This window comes from Leptonychotes weddellii, chromosome 4 (assembly GCF_054177405.1).
Source record: "Leptonychotes weddellii isolate Sample4059 chromosome 4, ASM5417740v2, whole genome shotgun sequence".
Taxonomy (NCBI): Eukaryota; Metazoa; Chordata; class Mammalia; order Carnivora; family Phocidae; genus Leptonychotes; species Leptonychotes weddellii.
In genome coordinates this window covers 120,359,248-120,377,290 of record NC_138372.1, presented here as the reverse complement: position 1 = coordinate 120,377,290, position 18,043 = coordinate 120,359,248, and the positions used below count along the sequence as shown (strand labels likewise).

Sequence of the window (18,043 nt, the reverse complement as noted above, 5' to 3'; positions counted from 1 at the left end):
ACCATAAAAAAGGACATAGCAGGCTTTAGTGTGAGGGGAATAAAACAAACAAACAATACCAAATTATTCCCCCATCAGCAATAGGTATATTAGCAACTAATTAGATATGTCAGTTAGGCAGCATGCCATAGAAACATTTACTGTTAATAAGTAAGTCCAAAGCTTTTCCAAGATTTGTATCTGCCATTTATTCTTTGAAAATAATTATTTGAAATCTTAAATTAATTGGTTTCTGGATGGATTCTTCTGAGCTCCTTTGAGATGTTTAATTAATGGTGGTAGACCAACCTTGGCTTATCTGTTGCCTTAATTCAAATCAAGAATAACCAGAAACAGGGCAGTCACAGATGGTTTGATTCTACCCCTGGTTGAGTGTTATATAAACGGAGTGCAAGAAAGGTGGTGCAGGCCTTCAGGAAAGTAGAGAGAGTCAGTGCAATAATGATAAAGGTTAAAATAATTTTAATGGAAAAATTAGGTTAACTTTACCAAGAGCAAAAGAAGTGTGAGGCAAAGGGGATACTTGGCATGTATGTGAGATAGCCCCCAGGTTCTGTCACTTTGGATCTATCTGTATAAGTGAAGCCATGAGAACAAGGATAAAGAGAAAAGCCAAAAGAAGAAAGACCTGGACCTGATTTTAAAGTTGTGCTAAACTTAAAAGAAGAGAAAGAATAAAGATGTCTGCAAATAGTGAAAATGTGATTTGGGCATGTATTCTAATAATTGGTCAGTCATTGCTATAAAGTTTCCAGGGCTTTTATTACAAGCAAGCATTAAAGTATCACCCTTTCCAGTCTTCAGAAAGCAGGTAAATCAAAAACCCAAAGGGATGGATACCTGGGCAGAGGATATTTCCAAATCTGGGGAAAGCTGTGCCATCAAGTATTTCCACAGTGCTAATATTCAAGTCTCCTCTGATGTGATGACGAATACTATAAAATCCATGAAGGGTACAAACTACACTGTATAATCTTGCCATATATATATTTACCTCTTTGTTATCTAAATTCCCACTAGAATATAACCTCCTTGAGCACAGGGACTTAGTTATTTTATTCACTGTTTACACCTAGGGCTTAGATTAGAGTTAGGCACATGGTAGGACCTAAGGAAATAGTTGTTAAATGAATGAACTGGCATTTCCAGATTCACTTAAACCCAGTAATCCTTGCCCTATATATAGGGTATATAAAGATATAATAGATTATATAAAGATTATATAAAGATATAATAGATTATATAAAGATATGATCTTTATATCTTGTGTGTCTAATTTTCCTTAAGCACACATTACTCCCTTACATTCTACTCAGTGCTCAATGGTTTCATAGTTTCTGACAGTCCTGTTCACAATCCTCTAAACCTCCATCATACTCATTCCATCAGATGATTGTGTTTCAAAAACCATTCTCCTTTTGTAAACATACCCTCACATTTTCCCTACATCTTTATCTATCACTCACCCACATTCTATGGTGTTTATATATACATGTCATAAACATCTGTATATAGTCTGATTTCTTGCCATATCAATTACCTACTTTCTCTCTTGTATCCTCCATGTCCACTAGCTCTTCATCTTCTGTCCATCCTCAATTTAAGTCTATATGGCAGAAGGACCCAGTCCTTTCTCACTTCTTTTAATTTACTACTTTTTATCCCTTCTGTTTTCCCCACCCGCCTTAGTCCCTTTGGGCTGATATAGCAAAATACCGTAACGTGGGTAGTTTAGAAATGACAATAATTTATTTCTCACAGTTCCATAGGCTGAGAAATCAAAGATCAAGGAACAGATTGTGTGTCTGGTGAAGACCCGCTTCCTGGCATATACACTGCTTTTAGCTGTGTCCTCACATAGTGGAAGAGACAAGGAAGCTTTCTCAGCTCATTATACAAAGGCACTGATCATTCATGAGAGCTCCACCCTTGTGACCTAATCACCTCCCAAAGACCCCACATATTAATATCATCACTTTGGGGGTTAATATTTCAACATATGAATTTGAGGGGGACACAAATATCCAGGCCACACCACCAGACAGTGAAAGTAAAACTGAGTAGTCTTTCCTTACTACTCATGTATTATTTCTTAATTTTTTATAATGTAGCACCCCCTGTCTCATCTATTTCAAGAAAGCTTCCATTTTCTCACCCTATTTTTCTCAGTGTTGAATGGGTTGTCTGAAACAATACATAAGCTAAGAGTTAAAGTTTGGTACTACACTTGGATAAAGGTTCACTTTGATATTCTCACTAGCTGGTAGGGGTCGGCCCAGCAACTCAGCATGTTTCACAAGGTGATGGATAATATATTGGACCAGGCACACAGCTAAACTCATTCTCTTCATCTATTCCTAACCTAATCAAAATTAGTTATAAGTTGGTAGTGTCTACAGTGGTCTGGGAAGATTATCGAACACAAAGTCACCCAGTGGGGGAAATGGGCCTTTATTCATATACCAATAGGTAAAATAAAATAGAGTATGCATTAGGTGTCATGTGGGCCCAGAGTATATGACATTATTGAGTCTGAATTGAGTGGGGAGGCAGCCACAGGGAGGCTAAGACATCAATATTTAAGAATGATTAAGAATAGTCATGTGAATTGTTAAGAGAAAAGAGTGAGAGATTCAGATATTGCTCCTCTAACATTAATGTGATCAGACGCACTAGTCTGTTTGCAGCTTTTCATAATCTTCCCATTTATTTCTAAGCAAATTATAAATTCTTTTTTTTTTTTTAAGATTTTATTTATTTATTTGACAGAGAGACAGCGAGAGCAGGAACACAAGCAGGGGGAGTGGGAGAGGGAGAAGCAGGCTTCCTGCCGAGCAGGGAGCCCGATGTGGGACTCGATCCCAGGACCCTGGGATCATGACCTGAGCCGAAGGCAGACGCTTAACGACTGAGCCACCCAGGCGCCCGCAAATTATAAATTCTTAAAACTAGCATGGAAACCACCCAGCTTGCTTTTCTAGACACCTAAATATTCTCCACAACATAAATTATTCACCTTTTTCTAGACCAAAAATATACTTTCTAATTGTTCTTGCTTTTTAGTCTTTTTGCCCATAAAATACCTTCTCAAATACTTACACATTTTGAAAATACAGTTACCCATTATTGTCTCTTTAATTACCCCTTAGGGGGTAATCGTTTCTATACTATGCTAATTTTCCATTACATTTAATGGACATATCACGTATAGTCTAGTTTTGTGAACATCTCTTTCCATGAACTTTTCCCCTACTAGCTCATAAGTGCTTCACAGTAAAGAACCACATCTTAGCTATTTCTTGTGTCCCCCACAACCTAAAGAAACAGTGCCTTTAAAACATTAGCTTTTCAATACAATGTGGAGCAATATATAGCTCGATCAGTAAGTTTTCCTAACCAATACAGTCCTGGTTATTTTGTTTTACTTAAGAAATTCATTCAAAATTTTAGCTTAGACCTCCATGATTTTTAAAATTCTTAGTTACCTCATTATTAACCTAACACAGCATTATTCTAAAAACAAACTGGAAAAGCTAGATGCACTACAAAAGCCAAGGGCTTGCAATGAATCTCACTATAATTACCTCATATAATTTTTTACAACAGAATACAAGATGTGCCAAGGTGGAAAATATTGCTTATCACTCTGGAAAGGCAAAATTCCATATTACCCAAGATAAAACTGTTTTCTCTTAAAGGGCCCCCAAGCATTCAAAGCAGACAAGCAGAGGACAAAATGTTTACCCAATTTATATTCTACTCAGTACATTAAGGAATAGATTTGTATGGTCATAGCTAATATAGTTAAAAGTTTTGGAGAGGAGAGTAATGTAATTTTAATCCTAGTCATTATTTTTTAGACAATATTTAATTGGTAAAATGTCAGAAGAGGCCTGTCTTTGTACTCAGTTTCACTGTTGACCTCCCATAAACTCCTTTCATAAAGCCTAAAAATTTCCAATACTACAAATGGATTTTAATGCTTTGGTTTTAGATTTTATAGGGGCATCAAAAGACCCCTCTTTGATTTTGTTTTTCCCTAAATCCTGATTCTATACCTAAGTGTCTACCACAGGCCAGGCAGTGGGTTTCTCTTAAAATGCTACATCTCTGAAAGACAATAGGCTAGTTAATAAAATTTTCAAGTTAGGAATGTCACAATAGGCTTGTGTTTCCATTCATAAAGTATGTCTTGAACACACACAAACTATCCTTTGTCGTCTGTTTCTGCCCCATTTCAAAATTATTCTCTGCTATTAATTAGAAGTGACTACAATTTGATTAATCTCAAACATGTGTCACATATAAACAATGTGGAAAACTGACTTCAATATTTTTTCACTTAGAGTATGCATGATGCTCATAGAAAGAAACCAAATATCTCTTTTAAAACAATTTGAAATCTAGTATCATCACACAAAGGGAGAATATTGTCAATGTCACATTCTAGTTTACTTGAAGTATTAAATTTACAGAAGAACCTAATTATATATGGTTTCTTCGACTGAAAATATAAAAATTAAGTGAACTTTTTTCTCTCTTGTTTTACTACTAAAACTCTCATTTCTGGAATCTGTTCCTTCATCTTGAGAATCTACCTGATTTTGGTCCCTGTTTGGTGTTTAATTGAACTCTCTGGAAAAAGCTTACCAATACCTGTAAACTCACAGAGGACAAATACACATTGCCTTAGCTTAGAGAAAGGAAAGTTTCAATTAACAAGGGACAAATGTCTTTTTGCTTAATTTAAATTATCATTATTAGTATAGCATATGTACTAAAACACTCATTTTTCAAAGTGCTAGTTCAATTTCCATAAATGCACTAAGCATTTAACCGGATTATAGAAGAAAAATTATATTATAAAGTAGTTGTGATTTAAGAAACAATGATTCCATTTAGGTTTTTCTGTTCAACTTTCTAACAAAAAATGTTTTTCTTTCTTATTACACAGCCCGCAGTAATAAGTGAAATATAATCCTAATTAATTTTTCCTACAGCTGTGTATAAATCAATAGCTGCAACATCCCAAAGGAAACACACACTGCACGGTCCTTCAGGTTCCTAATGAATGCAAATAGAATGACCTTTTTCTGACAACTATGAATATTATTTCACAATTTCACCATTGAAATTGCTGCCATCAGCAATTCATACAGCAAACATGGAGACTACAATAGTTGTAAATAACTATTCATTATGGAAAGAAGGGGGTGGAAAAACCTGAGCTTGAGTTATGCAACTTTTAAGCCTCGAGCTTCATTTTTATGTTTCATTTTGATATGGAAATTGTCTTAAATGTAACCAATCTTCATTTTAGTTCTTTTTTCTCTGTTTTAGAAAAAAAAGATTAAAAAGAGTCAATGTTTTATGCCATTTAATGGAGAAGTTCAATATTGAAATGTTTTTGTAAATGAAATAAAAACAATAAGTAATATTGTAAAGCTCTAAATACTACATTCAAGTTTTAGGAGGCTATGGTTATCTTCCATCAGAAATACCTGGCAGAGGGGCACCTGGGTGGCTCAGTCGGTTCAGCATCTGCCTTTGGCTCAGGCCCTGGGATCGAGCCCCGCACTGGGCTCCCTGCCCAGTGGGGAGTCTGCTTCTCCCTCTCCCTCTCCCTCTCTGTGTGCATGAGCTCTCCCTCTCTCTCAAATAAACAAATACATATTTTTAAAAAAATAAATAGATAAATAAATAAGATAGTTTAAGAAATACCTGGTGGAAGAATATGCAGAAAACCCCGTTGGTGTACTTATCAAGACAACACTATTCATGCAGTGAACATGCAGATAGCTTTGGAAGCTATGAAAACATAATGACATAAAGATGAAACCTGTGGGAACCTGAGAAAAGGTGCAAGTAATTAACTCACAATATTGTCCATTTTGACTGAAGAACCACTTTATTCCAAAATACAATAAAACTGCATGTACTTATGCTAAATCATATTCAGTTTGCAATAAAACTTCATTATAGCCATGAAGATGTCTCATTAAGTAGAAGTTAAACTCAAATTTTATAAGAAAAGTAATTAAATATGTTAAACCTAATTCTGCTGGCCATACATCTATCTACTGAAAACTCCCATTGGAGTTCACTAGAGCCATGAATATAATGAGCCAATAGAGTTCAAACACTCATTAAAAACAGGACTCCTCAAATTGCCACAAGTTTCAAAAAGGGACTCACAAGAATATTCCACTTCCATACAATTCCAAAAATGTCCTTCCACCCCAGTTCTATAATTAATTTTTATACCTCCACACAGGACTGCAGACTACAATCACGTACCCAAATGTGGATTAGTGACATGCATAGAATATATTTACAGAGAGATATTAACTTACTTTGGTAAGTAATTGCACTATTTTAGCATACAGTCAGCTTTCTACACTTTCAAACCTGAGAACTGTTTTAAACTCCATTCAGAGAATTTCTTGAAACAGCTAAGAAAGCATTTCTGTGACCGTTGTTTGGCAATATCAGACATAGATGGCATTTTTTAACTGTATTAAACAATCTCCACTTGATGACATCTCCTAAAGATGTCTATACTCTCACACCTGTAATGCTTTCATGTTCAAAATGAATCCCTGCTACATCTCACTCAATATTGATCTTCAAGGCATTTCTCCCAATCCTTTCCCCAGTGTGGTCACTGAACGGCATCAGAGTTCAATAGGAAGATCAGCTGCTCATCCACTTTTTGCTAAAGCAATTTGTATTATGGATTTATTTTAGCAGTCTACAGTGGCAGTTGCTGTTTTTACTATTTAAATGCTTTGATTATCTGACCTTGCTTACTTTATCTTTCTAAGTGCTATGCATGGGCTTTAAAATGATCAATAAGTGGGGATTCCTCTACAGGATTATGCTGAAATCAATCTCAATTCAGACTTTTTGTATTTTATGTTTATTACTTGATCTATCTTAATTGCATTCCTTATTTTGGTAAATAAGTTTAAAACACATACTTGATTATGCAGGTAAGAGTCTTCTAAGAGTCACACGTGTTATAAAATAACCTGTATTTTTAGACATTATTTTATTCATTATTTTAATGTGAAGAAGGAAAGAATTAATTCTTAGATATTTTATTCAAACACCTTTTCATTATAAATGAAGACCTATTCCTTTAGAAGGAAAACATAGTTATTTATATGCAAGTAATTAAAAAATCTTGAAATACATTAATATGCTATAATAATTGTGATAACTATGGAACTTCAAGAAACACTGTTTTTACATATATGTTGCACATAAACATGTTTATAAAACTTGTTACAGAAGAAATTAAAGCATCATAGAAGAAAAACCAAAGCGAATTGTCAATAATCACATCTTTGAAAATCAATAGGAAAAAAACCATAAACTTGTTGAGTATCATTTAAAAATTTAATATTCAATGTAATAAGAAAACATCAGTTTCATATTCTCACTACTGGTTACACAATTTTTAATTTTGGATTAAAAGAACTGTAAATTGGAAGCTTAATGTGCTTTACATACTTTTAAAATCAAATCTACAAAGTTTAGAACCAAAATTCCATAGTAATTATCAATAATATTAAATAAACATCAACTCCTAAAATTAACTATATAAGGCATTAGTGTCATGGAATATGAATTATCACACACAACTATTAGAAAATGCTAATTTTTTTGTCTAATTTAGTTACATTTTATATCTTCTGGGTTTAGGGAGTCACATGAACCTCTTGAATTTTATCTTTGGTTCAACTTATTCTACATGATTTTTCAATATCATAAATAAAAGAAATGTAGATGTGAGCTAAAAAAAGGAATGAAGGCAAACTTCTTTTAAAAAATCCCTTTTTTTCAAATCCAGTCTAATGTCTAAATATCTCTGTTACCATCTCTTACATAAAATTACAGTGAAATATTTTTCCACCCATGTAAAGTATAAAATCTGCAGTTTGCTCCAATGACCAAAAATTCAAGCAGTAAAGAACCTGAGGTAAATAAACATATGATTATACACAGAATATTTGCCATATGTTCACCTGTGCAAATACAACATTTTTTTGCTTAAATGATTTTTAAAAACTCTCACAAGGCTAAGGAATATCACATATGTCCAATAAGTATATATCCACATTTTCGTACTTTGAAATTACTGGCCAAAATGATTTAGTGTTAATAATTTTCATTTCAGACTAAATTATAGACTATTAGTACAATAATTTTTCTTCTGCTGCTCACATTAAATAAGATAGAAAGTGTTAATAATAAAATAAAAATAAAGCCATCACAAGATAATCCATTTTAATAGTTATACGCATGAAGCTAGGGCAGGAAAATTAAGATGTCCAAACATGAAAAGAATGAGGAAAGAAGTCTAATTACCAAATAGCTCCTATAATGATTTTCCCCAAAACTCTTATAACCAACTAGCTCCTTTCTACTGTTTGCGGCAGAATAGCACTTAAGAGAAATCATTTTCCAGAAAGTTTTGCATTTCTGTACATCACAACCCTGGCAAGACATGTCCATACTTTTTTCCTCAAGTGGGTAAATGTTAAGAGAGAAGAATCCAAGTTTCATGATGCAGCAACACAAAGCTGGGAAGTGAAAATTATGTTGCAACGGAGTCTTGAAAATATGACTGTAAAAGTTAATCAATAAAATGTCTATTCCTGTCTATTCACCGGAGGCCCCAGCTGCATAGCTTCACTCAATCGATACTACAAATTATTACGATTTCCAGGTTCCCACTGGACATTCAGAACAAATCTTTCAAGTGTAACAGGCTTATACTGAGTATATGGTGTGTGTTCTTCACATTTAGTTCAAAAAGAGAGGAGAAAAATAAAATCTAAATCCTATATGTTCTTTAAAATAAAACATTTAGCTTTATGGAACCAGTAACCTACAAGGCGTATTTTAAAGTTAAAAACAATCTTCCCTTTGATTGCCAAATGTTTTAGTACTTTTTTAACTGTTTCATGTTTAGTTAAGAAATGACTTAACTTAGTAATAGATCTTGGTGGTATTGGAACCTGGTGAGTTCTGAATGACTATTCCGAAGTAAATGAATGGAGAAAATCATTTTGAGATAATTACTTATCAAAAAGTCACTTGGATACATTACTATTAGAAAGATGAATATAGAAACCTGACATACATTTCAAATTGTAACAGGTCTCTTAAAATAGAGATTCTAGTTATTGTTTTATGACTTATATCAGCACATTTCAAAAATTGTATTTCAGGATTTCATTTTTTTCTATTTTTATGAGATTAAAAAATCATGATTTCAGAATTGAGTTTGTCTTTTTTTTTTTTTAAAAAAGGTCCCAGAATGTTTTGCTCTTGTGAGATCCTCTGCTCTCTATAGCAAAATTCAACCATAATTGCGAACTCTAGAAACTACTCAAGCCCTTGATCTTAACTTTCTATACATTTCACCCTGCATCACTTAGTCAAAATCCGAAGACTTTTCCAAATAAAGGAATGACCAGGTAAGATAACTCACTATAATATTCTCATGCCATATGACACCTGATGTGGTTTTCTTTCTTCTTACTGGTGAATACCATGGTGCCTGGCACCGCCTAATACCAAGTCAATTGGTAAATCTGACCAATTCATGCCACCTGTTGATTGAGTAGAGAAAATGATAAAAATAAATAAACGAAGTTAGGGCTTTTTATTTTGACTAGGCTAAAAAGGCATTGATTTCATTTTACATTTTAATAGTAGTATGTTTTTTCATGTTTAGATACATATCTAGCATGTAGGCATACCCTGTGACAATGTATATTGAGGCTATATTTTTTTTTAAAGGTGAACTTACTTCTCTTAAGAAACAATCATTGGTTTGATTATGATCACGTATCAGTCTCTTTAAATTCAACAACATATTCTTGTAGCATGTCATAATAATATTTATAATTTTTTGATGTCTAAGATAATCATTAAAAACCATTGCAAATAGGCGAAAAAAACAAAAAACAAAACAAAACAGTTACAATTTTAACTACTCCCTTAGATGATATTTTGCACCTTACCAGCAATTTCACATTGAAAGAGAATAGTGTACTTAATTTCATGAGCAAGCTATATAGGAAAATAAGATAGATTAATATAGATCAAGTATATAGAACTTAAGTTAGTCTTTCATTGTTACTTAACTGGACTAATCACTGTCTGGTTTATTTACTTATAAAAATCCAAGATTGGAAGCAGATCTTTGCATGCCAGTTTTCATATCAAAAATGTTTTTTTTGTGAGTACACTGAATAATATGCCTTTTTGTGGTATTTAACTGTAGAAAAAAATATTGGCATTATTTTAATAACATTAAGTTCACATGGACCACTATCATTAGCTTTATATTAGTGTTCACAAACATTTTTATATATTTCTTATTATCTAAATATATCTTAACTATATTATTTCCCTAATACTATTCAGCTTTTTAAAAGACCATAATATTTACAACAATAGTACATTACTACAGCCATTCCCAAAGAAACTTTGCCCAATATGCTTTTAATTCTTGGTACCAATTTCTACCTTTTAATATTTGTTAAATGTGGCTTTTTTTGTTGTCTGAGTTCTGGCAGCTGACTAAAGGTACATTAATGGCAAACAGGATTTATCTGAGTGTTTAATTTTATTTAGAAGCCTGTAAAATGTTATCCTAGATTATAAAATTACTTTTAGTGCCTTCTGATATTAAACCATAGGCTTAAAACACAGAAATAAATTCCTCATGAATAAATTTCAAAAATTTTACTTTTACATTTTAGCATTGTTAGCTTTATAAACTATAAATTAAAAAAAATTCAATGTTCATCATATGCAGTATTTTGAAATCCTATTGATAGACATATCAAGATATGCAATAAGTAATGAAAGTTTAGAATCTGGCTTCCAAAGATTAGTTAATATCAAATGTCTTTTTAGCTCTGGCCTCAGGATTGTGTTCAAAGGTATGAGTGACAGGAGAAGGAAAAAAAAAAGTTTAGGTATGTGTGCTTTATCTAACTGATTACTCAATTTAACCAGTGTTCGGTGAGCAAAGTGTAATTCTTGACAAATACAGAGAGAGAGAGAGAAGGGGGGGTGGGGAGAGGAAGAGAGGGAGAGGGGAGTTCATCTGGGCTATGCTACTTAAAAAAAAATTATTTTTAAAAAGCACCAAGAAAATCAAGCAAAAGGCACAGAGGATAGAAGACCTGATTATCAGAACACTCAAAAAAGAAACTAACATTTATTTGAAAAGTAAATGATAAAATCTGACAACATAGTTTAAGCATAATAGTTACATAAAGATTTAGATGATGAAAGCAGAAATTAGCTACTGGAAGATGTTTCACTAGAACAATTCCCATGAATGTTTCACAACAGCATAGATCTTTGTTACTTTTCTCCATAGTTCCTTACATGCCTCAATGGTCTGACCAAAAAATTCTACTCTAAATGTCTCTCAATTTAATAGTGTCTTGCTTAGAGCTGCTACTTTAACAAAAAAGAAACCCAACAAGAGCCATATGTAACCTTTGGACTCCAAAAGGAGAAAGATGAGAATGACATTGGCAGATAGGTGCTACAGAAACAGTGTATTCTTTCTCTTGCATCTTACCTTGAACATTTCTTGATAGTTAACAAGAAAGTTGACCTCCGCATCATTATTTAGAATCACAATAGGACAGTTACAATGGTCAGCATGTGACATTTCAGTTAGGAAATGATGCAAATTTAAAGTTTATCTATCTTGGAACCAACAATTTATTGAACAAGCTAGCACATTTACACAGCACCTTTTGCAAAACAGAGTAAATATTTAGCAACGAAAGTCAAAGGATTGACTTGATTTTAGTATGTAAAGTAAAACTTTCTGAAATACTAAAAAGCAACTCACTTGTAATCATTTTTTTCTTCTTCAGAAGCAATAATCCCTTCTGTCACTGTCTTCAGCTCTGCCTGGGGTTTTCTACTGTTCTGTTCTTGGCGAACTGTTTCTGCTATTTGCTCAGTTAGCTGCTCTTGAGTAGCTTTCAAGCTGGATTCCATTAGAAGAAGTTTTTCATCTTGACTGGCAAGTTCTTGGGCTGAAAGATAAAACAAGAACATTGCCTTTTAAAAAACCAAGCTAATGTGTTTTTTTTTTCCTTTTGTTTTTGGTTTAAATAATATGCAGTGCAACTTTGAGGAAGATTTAAATAGATTCTTCTTGTCAAAATACAAGCTCGTGCTTTCAATTTTCACAAGTAAACAAAGGTATGTGTGAAGGAATACAAGATGCAGGTCCATAATCTCAAGTTTATAAAGCGCTTGAATTAAAACATTAGATGTTTTAATCAGACAACAATTTGCTGCCTTTAATTGTGAGATTTCTGTTGCTACATTTATAACAGAGTAACATTAATACAAAGTATTCTTTTTCTTTCTTTAACATAGGCCTCAGGTATATTTATATATAGTCACATAGACAAAGGCTGATATGTTATAAATTATGCCAAAATGATGGCTCTTCACTGATTTATTTTCATGTATAATATTTATGAAATTTAAGCACTTTTTCAAGGTCATCCAATAGATGGCACTCTTTCATTAGACCAAAGCAGACTTAGGCGGTGTGCTTCAAGCTCTCAAAAAATAAGTGATTTAAGACAAAGACATTTTTCCTTTGTTCTTTGTTGACCGTATTCCTAGAGATATATATCTGTACATTGTGTTAGAATATTTCCCCTTTATAAAAGTATTTATCTGTTTTTTTTTCCTATTTGCCTCAAATGCATGCCATCAAATGTAAATGTTTTTTATTTTATTTCTTTAATCATATGTTTGGATATATATTTATATACATTATGTTATATAGGGCATTTTTGGATCTTTTTAAATCTCACTGGATATATAATCCATTGCATTAAAGATCATGATATTTTGTGAAAATCAGTCTTTTCAATCTTGCAGTCCAAAATGAAGAAAAAAAGAAGAAATATTTTTAAGATCCTCAAATCAACATAAACAGAAATGGAGAAGGCCATATTTTTATAAAAAAAGAGCATCTTCCCTTTTAATGATTCTCATTTTATGTCCAAAAAATGGTGTTTATACTAAGCTTCAACAAAGTTAGAAACCAAGGTATTACAGTCTTACATCAGAGGTATCTTTTACAGGCAACCTCATAAAGAAGATACTCTATATAAATATTCTACATTTATCACTCATCTTTGAAGTTGAATGATGTCTCCCTTATAAATTAGATCTAAGAATATCTGGTTCTCAGCTTCTCTTTATAGATTTTGAGCAACTGACTGCTTATATTTTAATAAATATGTGCATGCATGTTCACTTTGTTTTCTTGCAAGTGTTCAAAATGACCAGTTTGCCCCAGAAGAAATTACAGCATCTACTATTTTTATAGCTTAAACCTGCTATATATTAACAGTTTAAATTTGTGCCTCAGGAAACCACAGAGCTAACGCAAACAGCTAAATATTTAACAAGGAAGAATGCATCACCCAGAGCTCATCTTTATTAAATTCCAAATACATCGAAATCTCTCTGAACAAATGAGTTAAATGTTTAATAATTTCAACACATGTTAAAATGTGGGGAAAAAAATCCAATAAAGGACTTACAATGAGTTTGCTTTCAAGATTAAAAAAAAAATCCTTCAAGCTTAAAAAATATGTAAAGGCACTCTAGCCTTCCCTGTTCTTGACCAGTAAAAAATGTACTCAAATGAAAACAATTGATATTTTTGTAGTGATATGTTTTTAGCATTGTTGATATAGCTGCAAAACTAATTTGAGTGAAGTATTTCATTTTCTATGCTTTTTCAGCTTTCAAAATATGTATTTCTTATGAAAAAAGAAAACCACACCAAAACTTTTTAAATGAGTTTTGAGGAGAATTTTCAGACATTGAAATTGAGCGGTTTAATGGTCTTGAAGTTAAAAGGACTTTGAGCGATCGGGCCACATACAAATGACTATGGATATCAGAACCCTTCAGGAAGTTTCTTTTTTGAAGAATCTACTTGTACCAATAGATTGACTTCTAGACTACTTGACTCACCTTGTGGCACATGCACAAAAAAGACCTTTTGTCAACTACGCATGATGTGAATTTTCTATGAAGTTTGCCGATTTTGAAATGACTAAGAGATTTATGCCTCACGGTTCTCCTAAGAGTCTACTCTAATTCATTATGTGCTGGTTAAAGGGGGTAAATTATTTTAAGTTTACCTATACCTTGGACTTGAGCCCGAGTTGATCTCAAGCCAGAGGCGCTCGCAGCTGCATGCTTTATTTACAATCCCTTTGTCAGACTTACAACTGCCCCAGGCTATAACATAGTGTACCTAATGTTCAAACTGGCAGGTAATCTTATGTCAAACATACTTCTTTGATTTAAAGTGATCAATAGATTCTTGTAAAGAGGTAATTTCTCTGATGTTTCCACCTTGCCTTTTTTACAGGTGATTCACACAAAAGCCTGCTTATATGATGTACGAACAATAAACAGAAAGCTATAATCATGTTTTTTCAGATGTTTCCGGTGCACAACGATTTTGGATCGATACACTGTGTAATACAATTATCTGCAATGATCTGGTTGTATTGAAAAAGAATTTGCAGGAGACCTCTAGGGGGTTTTATCCAGAAACACGTATCTGGCAATGTTGTGAATAGTGGAAGGAAAAATTAAGGGGTTGACAAACGCTGTCTATTATGTACCCAGTAACTTCATTAATATTTTATTTCATAAAAGTATTACACTACAAAGTTTAGACAAACAAGCTCAAAAGTAATAATGATAATAATGCTCTCAGCTTCATACTATTTGTTTATATGGAACAACAACAAAAAACCCTTAACGAACATGTGGTCTTAGATTAAATGTTGTGCGAATATTATACGCCACAGATCATAAGCAATATTGATTATTTATGCTATGAAATAAATTCTCGTATTTCTATCTTATCTAAGTCATATAAATACTAGTGGATGTGAAATACCTTGATGCTTCTTCAACTTTTTTTTTTTTTTTACTAGAATGGTAAAATTCTAGACTGAGGATCAACTTGAATTGTTCAAGAGCACTGTATATTAAGCCCTTTATTTCAAGCCTCCCCCCCCCCCCCATGAAGATTTGCAGCATCAGGGAAAGAGCTAAGATATACAGTCTGTATCCAAAAGACATTACGCATTTTCTGCAAAGATCTCTGTGTGTAGAAACAACTCAGTTTTGTTTTTATGGTTTTCTTGAAGATGCTGACTCTTTGCAGCATCTACCTCAAAGCCCCAAACGATCCACATTTCCTATTTTGAGCTTTTAATCACATACCGGTGATGTGAAATTCTCTTTGATCAGGCTAGAACAGATTACATTCTGGTGAGGCTCACGATTTGGGGGACACTGGTCTCTCTCACAAAGGCCTGCTCTATGCAGATTCTGCAGGTCCCCATCTGGCCGCTGCAGACCTGATCTAATGATAGAGATCGCTCTTTCGGATGCTTTCCTCCCTGTATATCCTGGATGCTTGCTTTCAGTCTCCTGACCACACTGTCGAGGCTCATCACCTTATCCACTTGGACTTTGATGGCTTCCTGTGCCTGCAGGAGACCAGCTTCTGACTTTCTTAGAAAGTCCTATCTTTTGCGTATCGCCTGTGAAGACAAAAAGCATTCCAATAGTGCCTCTTATGATGTACTTTTTATATTGCATCCTGCTATTTTGAGCTATAGGATACTGGAGATTATACAGCCCCTCATTAGCAACTGGGTCAAGTATCCACATCTCTTTTAGGATCAAAACCTTAAAGGGACTCTCTTAAAAAAAAAAAAAAAGTCAGTTGGAAGGAAGAGTCACCATTAGTTTAAATGCAGTGTTAATCAATACGTAAAGGTTCAAAAGCTAAAGAAAATATTTCCCATAGTTCTTAGGGAATTAAAAAGGAGACTAGTTGGATCAAAATGAATTCTTCCTCTTTAAAATATGAAGAAAAATTTAATGAATACAAAAAGTGTATTTGATCTCTTTGAGTTAACACCTATGTAGCTCTTTCATTTAGTTCTAAAGCAAACTAATGTGACATAGGGAAATCCCTTCACCATAAAGATAATGATGATAGCCTCCTAATGACTTCTCCACACCACTTAAACTAATTAGCTTTATAAGAATACAATGTTTGTCACTTTCTTTTTCAGTTTTATCATCTTTTTAACACACCATGTCTCAGCTTTAAATCTGAGCGGGAAAAGACATTAAATATAATCAAAGAACAAAATGATAAACGAACATGCTTCTTTAGAGTAAAATGCACTAAACTTTCCTGGTGCTGATTTCGTATCCATCAATATGGTATTCCTGGCTGGGCTTTTTTATTGGCTTCCTGCCACACCTTGACTCTCTATCATGCTCCATCATGCTTCTTTTAATCTGAATATTTAGTGTTCTTTCATGTCTTAATTACAGCAAATTGCGACACGGTTGGCACCATTTCTTGAAATTAATCCCAGAGTACTTTGTTTCTGTCAAGCAGTCAAAGCCTTGGAGAATAATAGTAAATGTTATTGCAGATCTAAATTTAAATGACTGTCTATGTATTTAACTTAAGACTTTAATTATTCGTGCCGAACTGTTTTTGGTTCAATGTTAAACATTATTCATTGAGAATGTAGAATTACTTTAGACAGCTTAAAACCTGCAGATATGTTTGGCTATAATTTGAACACAACAATTATTTATATTAACATATTTTCTCGGGTGTACAAAACTTAGTGAAAGGCATGTGATAGCTTCTTATAGATATATATTTCAACATTCCATCACTTCTGTCATTATTAATGAAAGGTATGGATTTAGGCCCACTCAATTCTAAATGGCTTTTCCCCAGTGAATTGTTAAATTGTAAACTGAACTAAAAAAAAAAAAAAAATGACTCGGTCTTATTATTGCTGATGTCTTTAAATAATTCTAGATAATGAAGCACTTCAAAAGTTCTTACAAACCTAAGAGTTACACCATTTTGTCTGGTGGTTTTCTATGGAAAACTTAAAGGTCCTAGAACTCTCAATGGCCAATTCTTTCATTCCTCAATTCTGAGCAGGTTCTACAAATATCTAAATTCAAAAAGAAAGCACCATTTTATAAAATAATATGAGTTAAAAAAGTCTAAGGTAGTAGAATTCACTACTCATGTTTTATAAATGTATGTTGAAACAATTAGAAATTGGAAAATTCTGGGACACAGAGAATATATACTTATTGATTTAATTTCAAGTAATTGGCTTTCATGTGAATATTTTAAAAAGGAAAACTTAATGAATAATACAAATTATATATTTTGTAAAGGGAACCACATAGTAGGAGCCCGTGAATCACAATGGTCCACTCTGTGAACTTCCACTAGGATATGAGCTCCACGTAGATATTTATCCATCTACATGTTGCCAGCATTTAGCACAGAGTCTTATATACCACTCTATATAATAAGCACCTACTGAATTGAATTGGATAGATGGTGTTAATTTCATCTGTCAAACGTGTCATTTTCCTCACTGGGAAAAATGTGTCCTTTGCTTTGCCTCTGAAATACAAAGTGAATATGGAAGGATTTACATTTACAATTTTGGCAGATTTATCTTCCAGTCATCTACAGGCATAACTTAATAAATACTAGTCTTATTTAGTTTTAATCTCTGTCTGAATGAAACTTGATGGCATTTCTATCACCAACACTTAAGGTATGCATTGGATTTAGAGACAATGAGAAAAAAAGTTGGATTCACAAAACTTAAGGTAAAATAGATATTTCAAAATAGATATTTCTCAATAATTCAGAAAAAATGTACGAAGTGGTATGTTTCCAGTTCCCTCTCCTTATCAATAGTAATGTGATTGTTGAACAGGTATCTATTTCCCTGTTCTCACAATCTCAAGGGTTAGCTGATCTAACTACAAAGTTTCCTGGCAGCTGCAAAGTCGCTTTCAAGCTGTGTTATCTGCTGTTCTAGGTGAGCAAGTTCCACTTTGTGTTTCTGTTGGGTAGCTG

At 33.2% G+C, this 18,043-nt stretch overlaps 1 long non-coding RNA gene across 2 annotated transcripts in view; it reads right to left on the bottom strand.

Annotated features, from left to right (window-relative positions):
• Positions 1 to 3,511: 3,511 nt before the first annotated feature.
• LOC145720921 (uncharacterized) overlaps positions 3,512 to 18,043 on the bottom strand; it is a 32,644-nt gene continuing 18,112 nt past the window's right edge. Inside the window, exons 2-4 of one of the 2 annotated variants that reach the window (XR_014144244.1) lie at positions 11,897 to 12,086; positions 9,503 to 9,623; positions 3,512 to 5,849 (exon numbers count right to left, since the gene is read on the bottom strand). This is a non-coding gene — a long non-coding RNA (uncharacterized LOC145720921). Of the gene's footprint in view, positions 5,850 to 8,116; positions 9,624 to 11,896; positions 12,087 to 18,043 lie in introns of those variants that run through there. The other variant, XR_014144243.1, reaches the window with a different exon arrangement.